Source organism: Elephantulus edwardii, unplaced genomic scaffold (assembly GCF_000299155.1).
Source record: "Elephantulus edwardii isolate Elephantulus edwardi_28Jun2011 unplaced genomic scaffold, EleEdw1.0 scaffold00453, whole genome shotgun sequence".
NCBI lineage: Eukaryota > Metazoa > Chordata > Mammalia > Macroscelidea > Macroscelididae > Elephantulus > Elephantulus edwardii.
Genome location: NW_006400203.1, coordinates 771996 through 783537, shown reverse-complemented (window position 1 = coordinate 783537; position 11542 = coordinate 771996). Strand labels below are relative to the sequence as shown.

Here is an 11542-nt window from a genome sequence, read left to right as displayed (position 1 = left end):
CCCCAAAGCTCTTTCAATGTCCAGATGTTGCACCCTACTAGAGACCACAGCCAGGGACAGCACTTATGGCTCTAGCGCCATCATCATTGCCCCTGTCCTCTCTACCAAGTGGGCTAATTTAAACTCAAAGTACATACATAACTTTACACAAATGGAGAAGGGGCTTCTAGAGTGGTGAAGTATGTAAAAAAAAAAAGTTGTCTGAAGCCAGGCTGTGAGATAGCACTCAAGTTGGCCTTCCTTCATCTGCTTCTGCAAGCAAAATCCTGCCCAAGATAATCTTTTTGGTTTAATTTTTATTTTCTATTGATTTGTTCATATACATTATGTTCCACACTACCCTTTATTCACATTGTATTTAATACATTAATTACATTTTATAAATTAATCACCATTGAATTATGCCCATCTGTCTTTCCAGATCCCCACCAGATCTTTCCCATTTCCTTTACCCCACCCCCACCAAGTTGTGTAACCCTCAAGTTCCTCGCTGTCCATCCTCACTCCTGCTCCCTCACTCCCCTTTGGATCCTTAGACACGTTTTATAGCTATCTTTCTATTTCTACCATAAAGGTCTTGTGCAATATTTGTCTTTATGAGACCAAATTAGTTCACGCAGGATAATGCTGTCCAGTTTCACCTAAGATATGTAGTAATTTTCAGAATCATTGCTCTTTTTTGTTCTTTTAAAAAAAATTTATTACTAATTTCAGTGAAAATTTACAGAGACTTTGGGTTTCCATTCATTCCTTGTTACACTTTTCTCTCCACCCACCCTTCCCCTCTAGAACACTACCCTCTTGGAAAGGTAAGAAAAAATTTTTCATTGTTTTACAATCCCACCCCCAGGTCCACTCCACTATGCAGCCTTTGCTCTCGACTCCCCTCCTTGACAAAAATACCTAATCACATATCCCTTTTAAACAGTTTTCTCCCTCATCTGTTTCAATGCAGTATACATTATTGAACCCATCTTTCTCAGTTTCCCCCCACCCCGAGGTCAGTCCTGTTTTACAACAGTGGCACCATGCAGTATTTGTCCTTTTGTGACTGAGATACTTCACTCAGCATACTTTTCTCCAGGGTCACCCATTTGAATAATATTGCATGAGTTCCTTGTTTTTCATTGCAGTGTAGTATTCCATTGTGTGAATATACAACAGCTGCTGTATCCATTCGCTTGTTGATTGGCACTTAGGTTGTTTCCCACTCCTTGCTATTGTGAACAAAGCCGCATTAAACATCCATGTGCATATATCTGCTTGGGTGTCAGTTATGGTGTCTTTAGAGTATATTCCCAGTAGTGGAATTGCTGGGTCAAATGGTATCTCTATTTCCAACTTTTGAGAAAACATCTACCGGGCTTGCACCATTTAACACTCCCACTAACAGTGAATAAAGGTTCCAGTTTCTCCAGAACCTCGCCAGCATTTGTTGCTTGATGTTCTGTTAAATTTTGCTATTTTGACTGGGGTGAAATGATTATCTCTTAGTTGTTTTGATTTGCATCTCTTAGAGCTAGGGATTTTGAACATTTCTTTATGTGCTTGTTAGCCATCCGAATGTCTTCTCTGGTGAAGTGTTTGTTCATATGCTGTACCCATTTTTCAATTAGATTATTTATGTTTATCTTGTTGTGGTGCTCAAGTATTTTATAAATTCTGGATATAAGTCTCTTATCTGATATGTCATCACCAAATACTTTTCCCCAGTCTGTGGCTTCCCTTTTTACCCTTTTGGAGAAGTTTTTGGATGTGCATCAAGAGAATTTTTAAAATGGCCAGAGGAGTACACTGAGGCTGCGTAGGCACACAACAGTTGCTCAGTATCTAGAACAAGATTAGAAGTGCTACATTTTCTTGCTGCTTGTTTAACTGTGCCAGAAGATCTTTCTCTGTGGCTAGAGATGTTTAAATTATTGTTGAGGCTAGGCAATCCCCTTGTAGGTTGTTGAGAGTGGCCAATCCCCTTGAAGAATTATAGATGTCCAATCTCCTAGTGTATAGGCTAATATGTCCCATTCATATATTTCCACCCGTCTACATAGCAAAGACAAACAATAATAGGAAAAATCTTATTGAAAGATAAACTTCACATTGGCTAAGGATCTGGATTGAAAACTCCATCTCATTTTAATAAAAAGTATAAATAGGACCAGAGACTGGCCAAGCATGACAATAGAAGAATAAATACCTTTGCGTTGTGGTAGTAGAAAAGAGTTCTGAATATCTTATGGACTGCCAAAAGAACAAACATTTGTGTCTTGGAGAAAGTATAGCCAATGTGCTCCTTTGAGGGAAAGATGATGGAATTCAATCTCCTGTCCTTTGGGCATGTTGTTAAAGTACATTATGGTTGGAAAGATAGAGGTAAGATGAAATTATATAGTGGCTGAAGCAATAGGCTCAATTATATCAAGTATATATGATCAGATAGCACTGGAAAGCACATGGTATAGTTCTGATGCTCATAATGTTGTTATGAGTCGTGGTCAGCACCTAACAACAGTCGATACTGGAGGGAGCTCTGGTAACCTGTTGGTAGGGAGTTGTGTTGCCAACCCAAAGGCTAATGGTTGAAATCCATGAGTTTCTCCTCAGGAGAAAGATGAGTAATCTCTTTGTGATTTACGGCCTTTGAAAACACTGGGGAGTCAGCTATAAGGCAGTTCTGACTCCACTGAACAAAACACCAGCACTGGTTACAGAACTGAACAGCACAACCCTTAGCTCCCCGCATAAATCTTCTGCAAAATTCTGAAAGCAAGGTGAAAATAAAGAGGGGGAAATCAGCCTCAAAATCTGCTTATTGATTTTTCTCTGAGAGCACCGCTTCTTGGGGCCTAGGCTGCTGCTCCTGTCACGAGGGTCAGATGACAGCTGGGTTGGCGGCTAGAAGCCTGCATCATTAGCCTGTAGTTGCGATGAGTTTACCCCTCAATCCCAAACCATTTCTGAATGGATTAACGGGAAAGCCAGTGATGTTGAAACGTAAATGGGGAATGAAGTACAAGGGCTACCTCGTATCTGTAGATGGCTATATGAACATGCAGCTTGTAAATACAGAAGAATACATAGATGGAGCATTATCTGGACATCTCGGTAAGTTTTAATAAGATGTAATAATGTCCTTTCTATCAGAATTGTTGAAGAAGAGGAAGAAGGTGGGGAAATGAGAGAATAGCATCTTTTGTGGGGAATATATATTTGTAGACAATAAACATTTTTTTAAAAAAAATCTTATGGGGGCGGGGGCTGGGCGGGAGAGAAGTGTAGCAATGAATGGAAAACCAAAATCTCTGTAAATGTTCATTATAATTATTAAAATAAAAAAAGTAAAAAAAATCTTATCAGTAAGTCTTATTTCCCTGTATCATGTAAGCAATATTTTATATTTTAGAAAACCTCTGTTTTTATTACTAATGTTCTGACAAAATTATGAAAGTTACTTTAAAAAACACGAGAATGGTAAAAATGTTAATATCTTTTATTGAGGGTCTGCTTTGTAATTTTTCATTTGTAATAATAAGCTCATTCACACATTGTCATTGAATTTGAACTGAGATATAGCTGAACTTCCATTGTATTTGAAGGCTATAAATTACCTAGGAAGAAATTACTCATCATTTTCTCACTGGGCCTCTAGTGGATTGAGTATCAGAGGCTCAGCCTTTGGGCTAGCTGCACAACTTCCAACAGCTAGATCACCAAAAATCTCCAGCAACAGGCTAATTACATTTGTGTTTAGTTAAAACAACGATAAAAACAACCAAAAACTAAAACCAACCCCAGAATGCTTCAACTTTGAAGTTTTTAAGCATTTGCTTTGTAATAAGGGTGGCTCAACCACAGGAATATTTGCAGTCACAAACAATTTGCTTTGTATATTCCAACTATTTTCTACCTTCTTGAGCCATTTAAAGGGTTACCACTGTCCTTAAGTCTATTCTTGTTAACAGAAGGCTTGTTTGTTGTCCTTATATGCTATTTAATCACTATTTAGTCACAACTCATAATGACCCTATGTACAACAGCTCTGAAGACTGCCCTACCCTGAGCCAATCTCCCTGTCTCAAACACACCCACCCCCATTACCCCAGTGACTGTGTCACTCCATCTCATCAAAGGTCTTCCTCTCCTGCACTGTCCCTTTACCCTCCAAGCATGATGTCCTTCTCCAAGGTCTAGTCTCTCCTGGCCATGTGCCCAAGGTATGTGAGATGGAGCTTCAAAATCTTTGCCTTCAAGAATCAGCTTGGTTTCGTCCTCTCCAAGACAGACTTGTTTGTTCTGATGGTATGTTCAATCCTCTTCTCCAACACCACAACTCAATGGCATCAGTTCTTCTATTATCCTTAGTCATTGTATGCATAGCAAGTAATTACAATGAGCATGGATGGGATCAGAGGCACCTTAGTCTCCAGAGTGATGCCATTAGTTCTCAGTACCCTGGACAGGTCTCTGGCAGCTGATTTCCCCAAAACAATTGTCTTTTGATTTTCTGACTGTTGGTACCAAGAGTGTTTATTGTAGAACCAAGCAAGCTAAAATTGTTAACTTCAACCTCTTCTCCATCATTGTTCTTCCAATTGGCTTAGTGGTGAGAATCTTTGTTTTCTTGATATTTGATATTGCGCTTCAATTCATATTGAAGACTGCAGTCTTTGACCTCCTGTCCTCCTCAGTTTCAGCATGCAAGGTTTGTCATCTGCATAGTGCAGATTGTTGATGAGTCTTCCTCCAATCCTGATGCTACATTACTCTTCATAAAGACTAGCCTCCCAAATGATCTCTTCTGCATACAGATTGAAAAGTTAAGGAGACAGGACACATCCTTTCCTGCACTCCTTTCCTGATTGGCTCCATATTTTTAAAAGCAGCTGGGAGCTTTGTGAAAAATAAGTCAGTAATTCTGGAATTCTAATCATATGTATGTTGCTTTTTGTGATGTCATCCCACATGATTCTAATGTTCTATTTGTTTTTTTTATGTCTCATCTCTGATTTTTATTCTAGTATGTTTCTGTTGAGGTTCTTATCTCCCTGGTCACTGACTCTCGGCTCCATCACTTCTGTTCTGCTTTTTTGTTCCTTCAGCAAAAGACATGGAAAGACCTTTCACAGAGGAAGCCATGTAGATGATCAATAGACACTTGAAGCAATGCTCTTAAGTCAGTGGCAGTAAGAGAGATGCAATTCAAAACCACAATGAGATAACTATCTCACCCCAGTAGCAGTGGCAAAATTTAGTAGGGCAGTAAGCAGTAAATGTTGGAGAGGTTGTGGACAGGTGGGAACTCTCATGCACTGTTGGTGGGATTGTAAAATAGTACAACCACTCTGGAAGACAGATTGGTATTTCCTCAAAAAGTTGAACCCAGAAACTCTGTATGACCCAGCTATTACACCACTAGGAATATATCCCAAGGGAATTAGAAGTGAGACACAGAGATCTGTACACCAGTGTTCATAGCAGCATTATTTACCATCACAAGAACATGGAAACAGCCTAAGTATCCAACTTCAACTGAATGGATTGAGAAATGGTACACATTCACACATGGGATACTATGCAGTACTCAGGAGCAACACTTTTGAAAAATCCTATATAACTTGGGAGAGACTGGAGAGTATTCAGTATGAATTAACTCTGCCTTATAAAGACAAATACTGCCTAAGACTATTGTAAATAGAAGGATTACTAGTAAAACATATATGGTGACCCAAAAGGGGAAGATGTGGGAGCAGATTGGTAAGGAGGAGTAGGGGCAAAACCACAGCATTGCACAGTTTGGTGGGTGGAGGGAATAAGAGAAGGAAATGGGAAGGATCCAGCAGGGACCTTTAAAGACTGGGTAATGATGGGGAAGGTCCAATGGTGATTGATTCTATAAAAAAAAATAAATCAATGCATGGGAAACACAATGTGAATGAAAAATAGTGTGAAACAATGTATTTCTGACTCTGTGAGCAAAGCAATATAAAATTAAAAGACGAAAAAGAAGTCAGTAGTGAGAAAACCTTCGCAGTGCAAGGGTGGGACTGCCTCATCTACAGCAGCAGGGCTGGGAAGTACATCAACAGAGAACTGCCAGATGTGCTAGCTGCGTTTAGAAGAGGCCTTGGCACTATGGACATTATGTTTGCTGAAAGCAGAGTACAAGAGGAGTATTCTGTGTTTCATTTGAATGTGTGGACTACAACAAAATGTCTAACCTTGAGGAGAATGAGAATTCCAGAACACTTGATTGTGCTCTTATGAAACCTATACTTGGACCAGGAAGCAGTAGTTAGAGCAAGGAAACACTGCATGGCTCAAAATCATAAAAGGAGTGAATAAGAGATGCATCCTGTCTCCATACCTTTTCAATCTGTTTGCATAAAAAAGAATTTGGGAGGCTGGACCTTTTGAGGTAGAATGTGGCATAAGGATTGGGGGAAGGCTCATCAACAGCCTGCATTATGCAGATGACACAACCTTGCCTGCCGAAACTGAGGAAAACATGAGCCATTTGCTACAGAAGGTCAAGGACCATAGTCAATATGTATTGAAGCTTAACAGCAAGAAGGAAAAGAAAAAGATTCTCACCACTGGGCTAATTGGCAACATCATGAGAGATGGAGAAGAGACTGAGATTGTTAAGAGCTTAGCTTGCTTGGTTTCGCAATTAACACTTGGCACCAGCAGTCAGGAAATCAAAAGATGAATTGCATTGGGAAAATCTGTTGTCAGAGACCTCTCTAGAATACTGAATAGCAATGATGTCAGTCTGGAGACCTAGGTGTGCCTGAGCCAGGCTATGATGTTCACAATTCCTTGCTATGAATCAGAGAGCTGGACAATGACTAAGGATGACAGAAGAATTGATGCCTTTGAATTGTGGTGCTGGAGAAGAGTGTTGAACATACCATGGACTGCCAGGAGAACAAACCATTTTGTCCTGTAGAAGGTTAAACCAAGCTGCTCCCTGGAGGCAAATAGTTTGAAGCTCCATCTCACATATTCATGGCCAGGAGAGACCATTCCTTGGAGAAGGGCATCATGTAAGGAAGGATGGAGGGACAGCACAGAAGACCCAGGATGAGATGGATTTACCTAGTGACTGGAGAAATGGGATTAGGTCTGTTGGAGATTATGAGATTGGCTTAGGATAGGGCAGAGTTCAGAGATGTTGTACATAGGGTTACTGTGAATTGCAGACTCCTTGACAATACATAACATCAACAACAAAAGTGACAAAGGAAAGATATAAAGATGTGAATACATAGAAATTACAAATAACAAAGTAACTTCTTTAAAGTCAACATATTTATACCACAAAGGAAAGCCATTTTTAAAAAATAAAATTTAAAATTTAAAGACCTGTTATTCCTGATATTTAAGAATTTCTAATTTTCTATTTTTGATAAAAATATACTTAGAAAACCCATGAGTTCCTACATGCACAATTTTGTAACATATTTTTGAGTCATCCCTCTGTGAATGTGAACTCACTGCTCCTAAAGCTATTATCTAATCCTTACAGCTGTTACTGACAATATATTCCCTTTTTTAAAACTGAGATTTTAATGAAAATTTATAAAGAACTTAGATTTCCATTCATTCATTGTTGCACGTTTTTTTCTCCCTTCCCACCCCCTCCACCCCCAGTTCACTTTTCTGTTTGAAAAAAAAAATATTTTTTCATTGTTGTACAATTCCCCACCCCCACCCCCACCCCAGCCCACTTTACTATGCAACTCTTGTTCTGGACTGTTATACAAATAATACCTAGTCATATATTCCCTTCAAGCAGTTCTTTCCCTCATCTATTTCCATGCAGGGTACATTATTTCCCCTTCTTTTCTAGTTTCCCCCCAACCTCTATGTCATTCCTGTTTTACAACAGTAGCATTCTTTTTTTTTTTTGGAATAAAGACACTGCTTTTTTTTTTTTTTTTTTTTTTTTTGGTAATAAAGACACTGCTTTTTTTTGTTTGTAATAAAGCATTCTTTTTTTGACTGAAATATTTCACTTAGCATAATGTACTTCAGGGTCACCCATGTTGTGTAATGTTTTATAAGATACTGTTTTTCAGTCCTGTGTAGTATTCCACTGTATCAGTAGTTTTTCTATCCATTCGTTGATGGACATTTGGGTTGCTTCCATTTTTGTTTGTGTATAATGCAGTAATAAACATGGGTGTGCATATATCTGTTTGGGTGACAGTTCTTATTCCTTTATATTTACAGTAACAGAATTGCTACATCAAGTGGTATTTCTATTTTCAACTTTCTGAGAGAGCCAAACTTCCTTCCATAGTGGTTGTCCCTTTTTACACTCCCACCAACAGTAAATAAGGGTTCCAATCTTTCCACAACCTCACCAGCATCTTTTCTTTGCTGCTTTGATGAACTTTGCTATTATTTTATCGGGTGATATGATAGCACATATTTTCACTTGAGGTGTTTAAACAAATAGAGCCCTGGACATTAACACTAATCTATGACAAGAGACATGTAAGATTAGGGGAGATCCATATTTGTTTCCAGCCCCGAAAAAGGTGATCCAACAGAGTGGAGAAATTACTGAACAATATCATTAATATTACAAGTAAAATATTGCTGAAGATTATGAAAACATAGCTGGAACTGTACATTGAGAGGGAACTTTCAGAGACTAGAATGGATATTACTGTTGATGTCAGATGGGTCTTGACAAAGGATGGAAGCAGAAAAATACCAGAAAGAGATTTACTTGTATTTGATTGACCACGCACAGGGATTTGGTTGTGTGGATCATAACAAATGATGAAAAACATTGAGAAGAATGGGAATCCCAGAACACCTAGTTTTGGTCATGCAAAATCCATACATAACTCAAGCTCAACTGGAACAAGTGAATACTTCATAGCTTAAAATCAGGAAAGATGTGTGTCAGGACTGTATTCAATCTGTATCTCGATCAAATAATTTGAGAAGGTGGACTGGATGAAGAATATAGTGGCAGGAGTAAAGGAAAGATTCAACAACATAAACTGCCTTATGTAAACGACACCACCTTGCTTACCGAACGTGAAGACTTGAAGTCCTTACAAATTGTCAAAGATATCAATGACAACTCTCCATATGAGTTACACCTCAACATCAAGAGAACAAAATTTGAAAACAAAAGAAATCAATGCCCCAAACGGAAGAAAACCCCACAACCAAAATAAAAATTGCGTACTTGGACCAGACTGGATGTTGCTTATAGGCAACATTGTAACAAATTTAGAAGCTGTCAACTTCATTTAACGTGGGTCCATATTGCGTGGTCGCCTGAGTTTTCTTGACTCAGCTGCACCTAAGTGAAGAAAAATTATTTAAAGACAGGGAAAAACCCGCCTTTTTTCCTGGTACTATTTTAAGTTCTACTGTGACTCATACAGAGATTTAATACCTTTTCACATCTGGAGCCATCCTCAGTTTCTGCCCAGTTGGAGTTACCATGTCAGTCTTATCTTGTTGAGGGTCTTCCTCTCTTTCACTGCGTTTTCCCAGCATTATGTCTTTTTCTAACGATTAATGCCTTTTGTTAACATACCCAAAGTATGTGAAACATTCTCAACATCCTTGCTTTTAAGGAACACTCTATTCTGGCTGCAGTTTTTGCAGAACACATTTTTAAATTTATTTTATTCTTTTGGCATTTCCCCCCCAAGAATACAATTTAAAGGCATCATTTCTTCGGTTTTATTGTCTAATTTTCATGTGCCCATGAATTGAAAATACCATAGTTAGACGTATTTCAGATTTTAATTCATTACTCTTTAGTAGTTTTCAAGCTTTTTTTTTTTTTAAACAGGAAAACTTCCCAGGTGTTTTGAAATTAAACTCTTAAAGGTTTTAGGTAGGGTCCTGTTTCACTGATGAATCGGTGCAGCAGTCCCTTCTCCCAAGATGGGCACAATGGCACTCACAGCCTGTAAAAGATTTCAAACTTATATTTTGGAGAACAGAGTATCCCAGAAGCATTAAGGCTCGCTCACATGCAAATAAATGAGAGGATCAAACACCAATGACGGAGAAAAGCCCCGGCTTCACGCTTCAGGAAGTAGTAGTCGGCGTTTGCAAAGCGAACAAAGGACACAGCACATCCGCCAATTGCGGCGGAAGCTTCCCCGCGGCAGGCGCAGGCGCAGGCGCAGGCGCAGGCGCAGGCGCAGGCGCAGGCGCAGGCGCAGGCGCAGGCGCAGGCGCAGGCTCTTTTGCAGTTGGCCGGTAAGGCGCATGTGACATAATACTCTACGTGGGGACGTCATGACGCAAGCGCGTGTGCATTCGGTCGTTCTTGGAGGAAAATGGCTGCTGCTCATCTGGTGGCAAGGGCTTGAGAAGCCATGAGGGAAGAGACCAGATAGCAGAGCTGTTCCCGACCAAGTGAAGCGGAACACTAGCCATTTGGAACTGCGCTCAGCGCCAGACGGTGAGTGCGGGGGCCGCGTGGGGCCGCGTGCTTGAGGCAGCCTCGGCGCTCCGCCATTTTCACTCTTGACCGTTGAGAGCGTTAGGGGGCTCGGAGTGGTTTTGGGGACCGGTCTGGAGTGCCTGGGTAAACTAGCGTCCAGCAGCTTTATGGAGGCAGGGCCAGGCGTTACTTTAGGGAGCTGGGGCTGGACGAGTTGGTGAAAGGCAGACCGGGTCGGACTAGGCCGCACTGGGATTCCGGTTCTTGCAGCGGGGTAGGTTCCTTTGAGATTTCTGGAGGGAAGTGGTCTCCTGAGCCTGAGACCTGTCCGGGGAGTAAGGGTTCCCCGAGACCTGGCCAGGGATGAGCAGTTCTCTGTGACCTCTGTAGAGAAGGCTGGTTCCCCGAGACCTGTACAGGGAGGAACGGTTTCCGTAGATGGATGGAGGTGAGGTTCTCGAGACCTGTGCAGGAAGGGGGGATTCTCCGACATGTGTGGATGGAGGTGAAGTTCCCGCGACCTGTGGACGGAGGATTGGTTCTCCGAGACCTGTGGAGGGAGGTGGGGTTCCCCGAGATCTGTGCAGGGAGGTGAGGTTGCCTGAGGCGGGAGATTATCCGAGACCTGGGGAGAGGGGTAGGCTCCTCTGAGACCTCTGGAGGGAAGGGGGTGTTTTCCCAAAACTTGTGGATGGAAGTGGGGTTCCTCGAGACCTGTGGGGATGGGGATAAGTTTCCCCGAGACTCAGGACAGAAGTGGGATTCCCTGACCTGGAGGAGGGGTTCCCTGAGACCTGGAGATGTGCTCCAGACCCAAGGAGTGTGCTTGGAGGTGTTATTTGAAGGATTCACCGTAAGCCATTGTGAAACCTGTAAAACAGACTTTATCATCTTTTGACAAGTAAATACACAGCTTTGCATCAGAGCCCGGTTTCTCGGGAATAGTTGGTCTTTATTTATTTTTGCCGTGAACCCTCCTGTGGTGATCTCCAATTTTAATTGATCCGTGATATTTAGGATCTTTTTATTTTTAAAATTAATGTTGATACATCTTCGTGACGCAAATAAAATGAAAATGAAGTGGATTGATAAGTAATTCTGTGATTGAGCTAC

General features: G+C 40.8%; 2 pseudogenes; one reads left to right on the top strand and one right to left on the bottom strand.

Annotated features, from left to right (window-relative positions):
- Positions 1-2924: 2924 nt before the first annotated feature.
- Positions 2925-3184, top strand: LOC102872166 (annotated as a pseudogene).
- Positions 3185-10061: 6877 nt separating this feature from the next.
- The window catches only part of LOC102845438, a 6106-nt pseudogene continuing 4625 nt past the window's right edge, over positions 10062-11542 (bottom strand).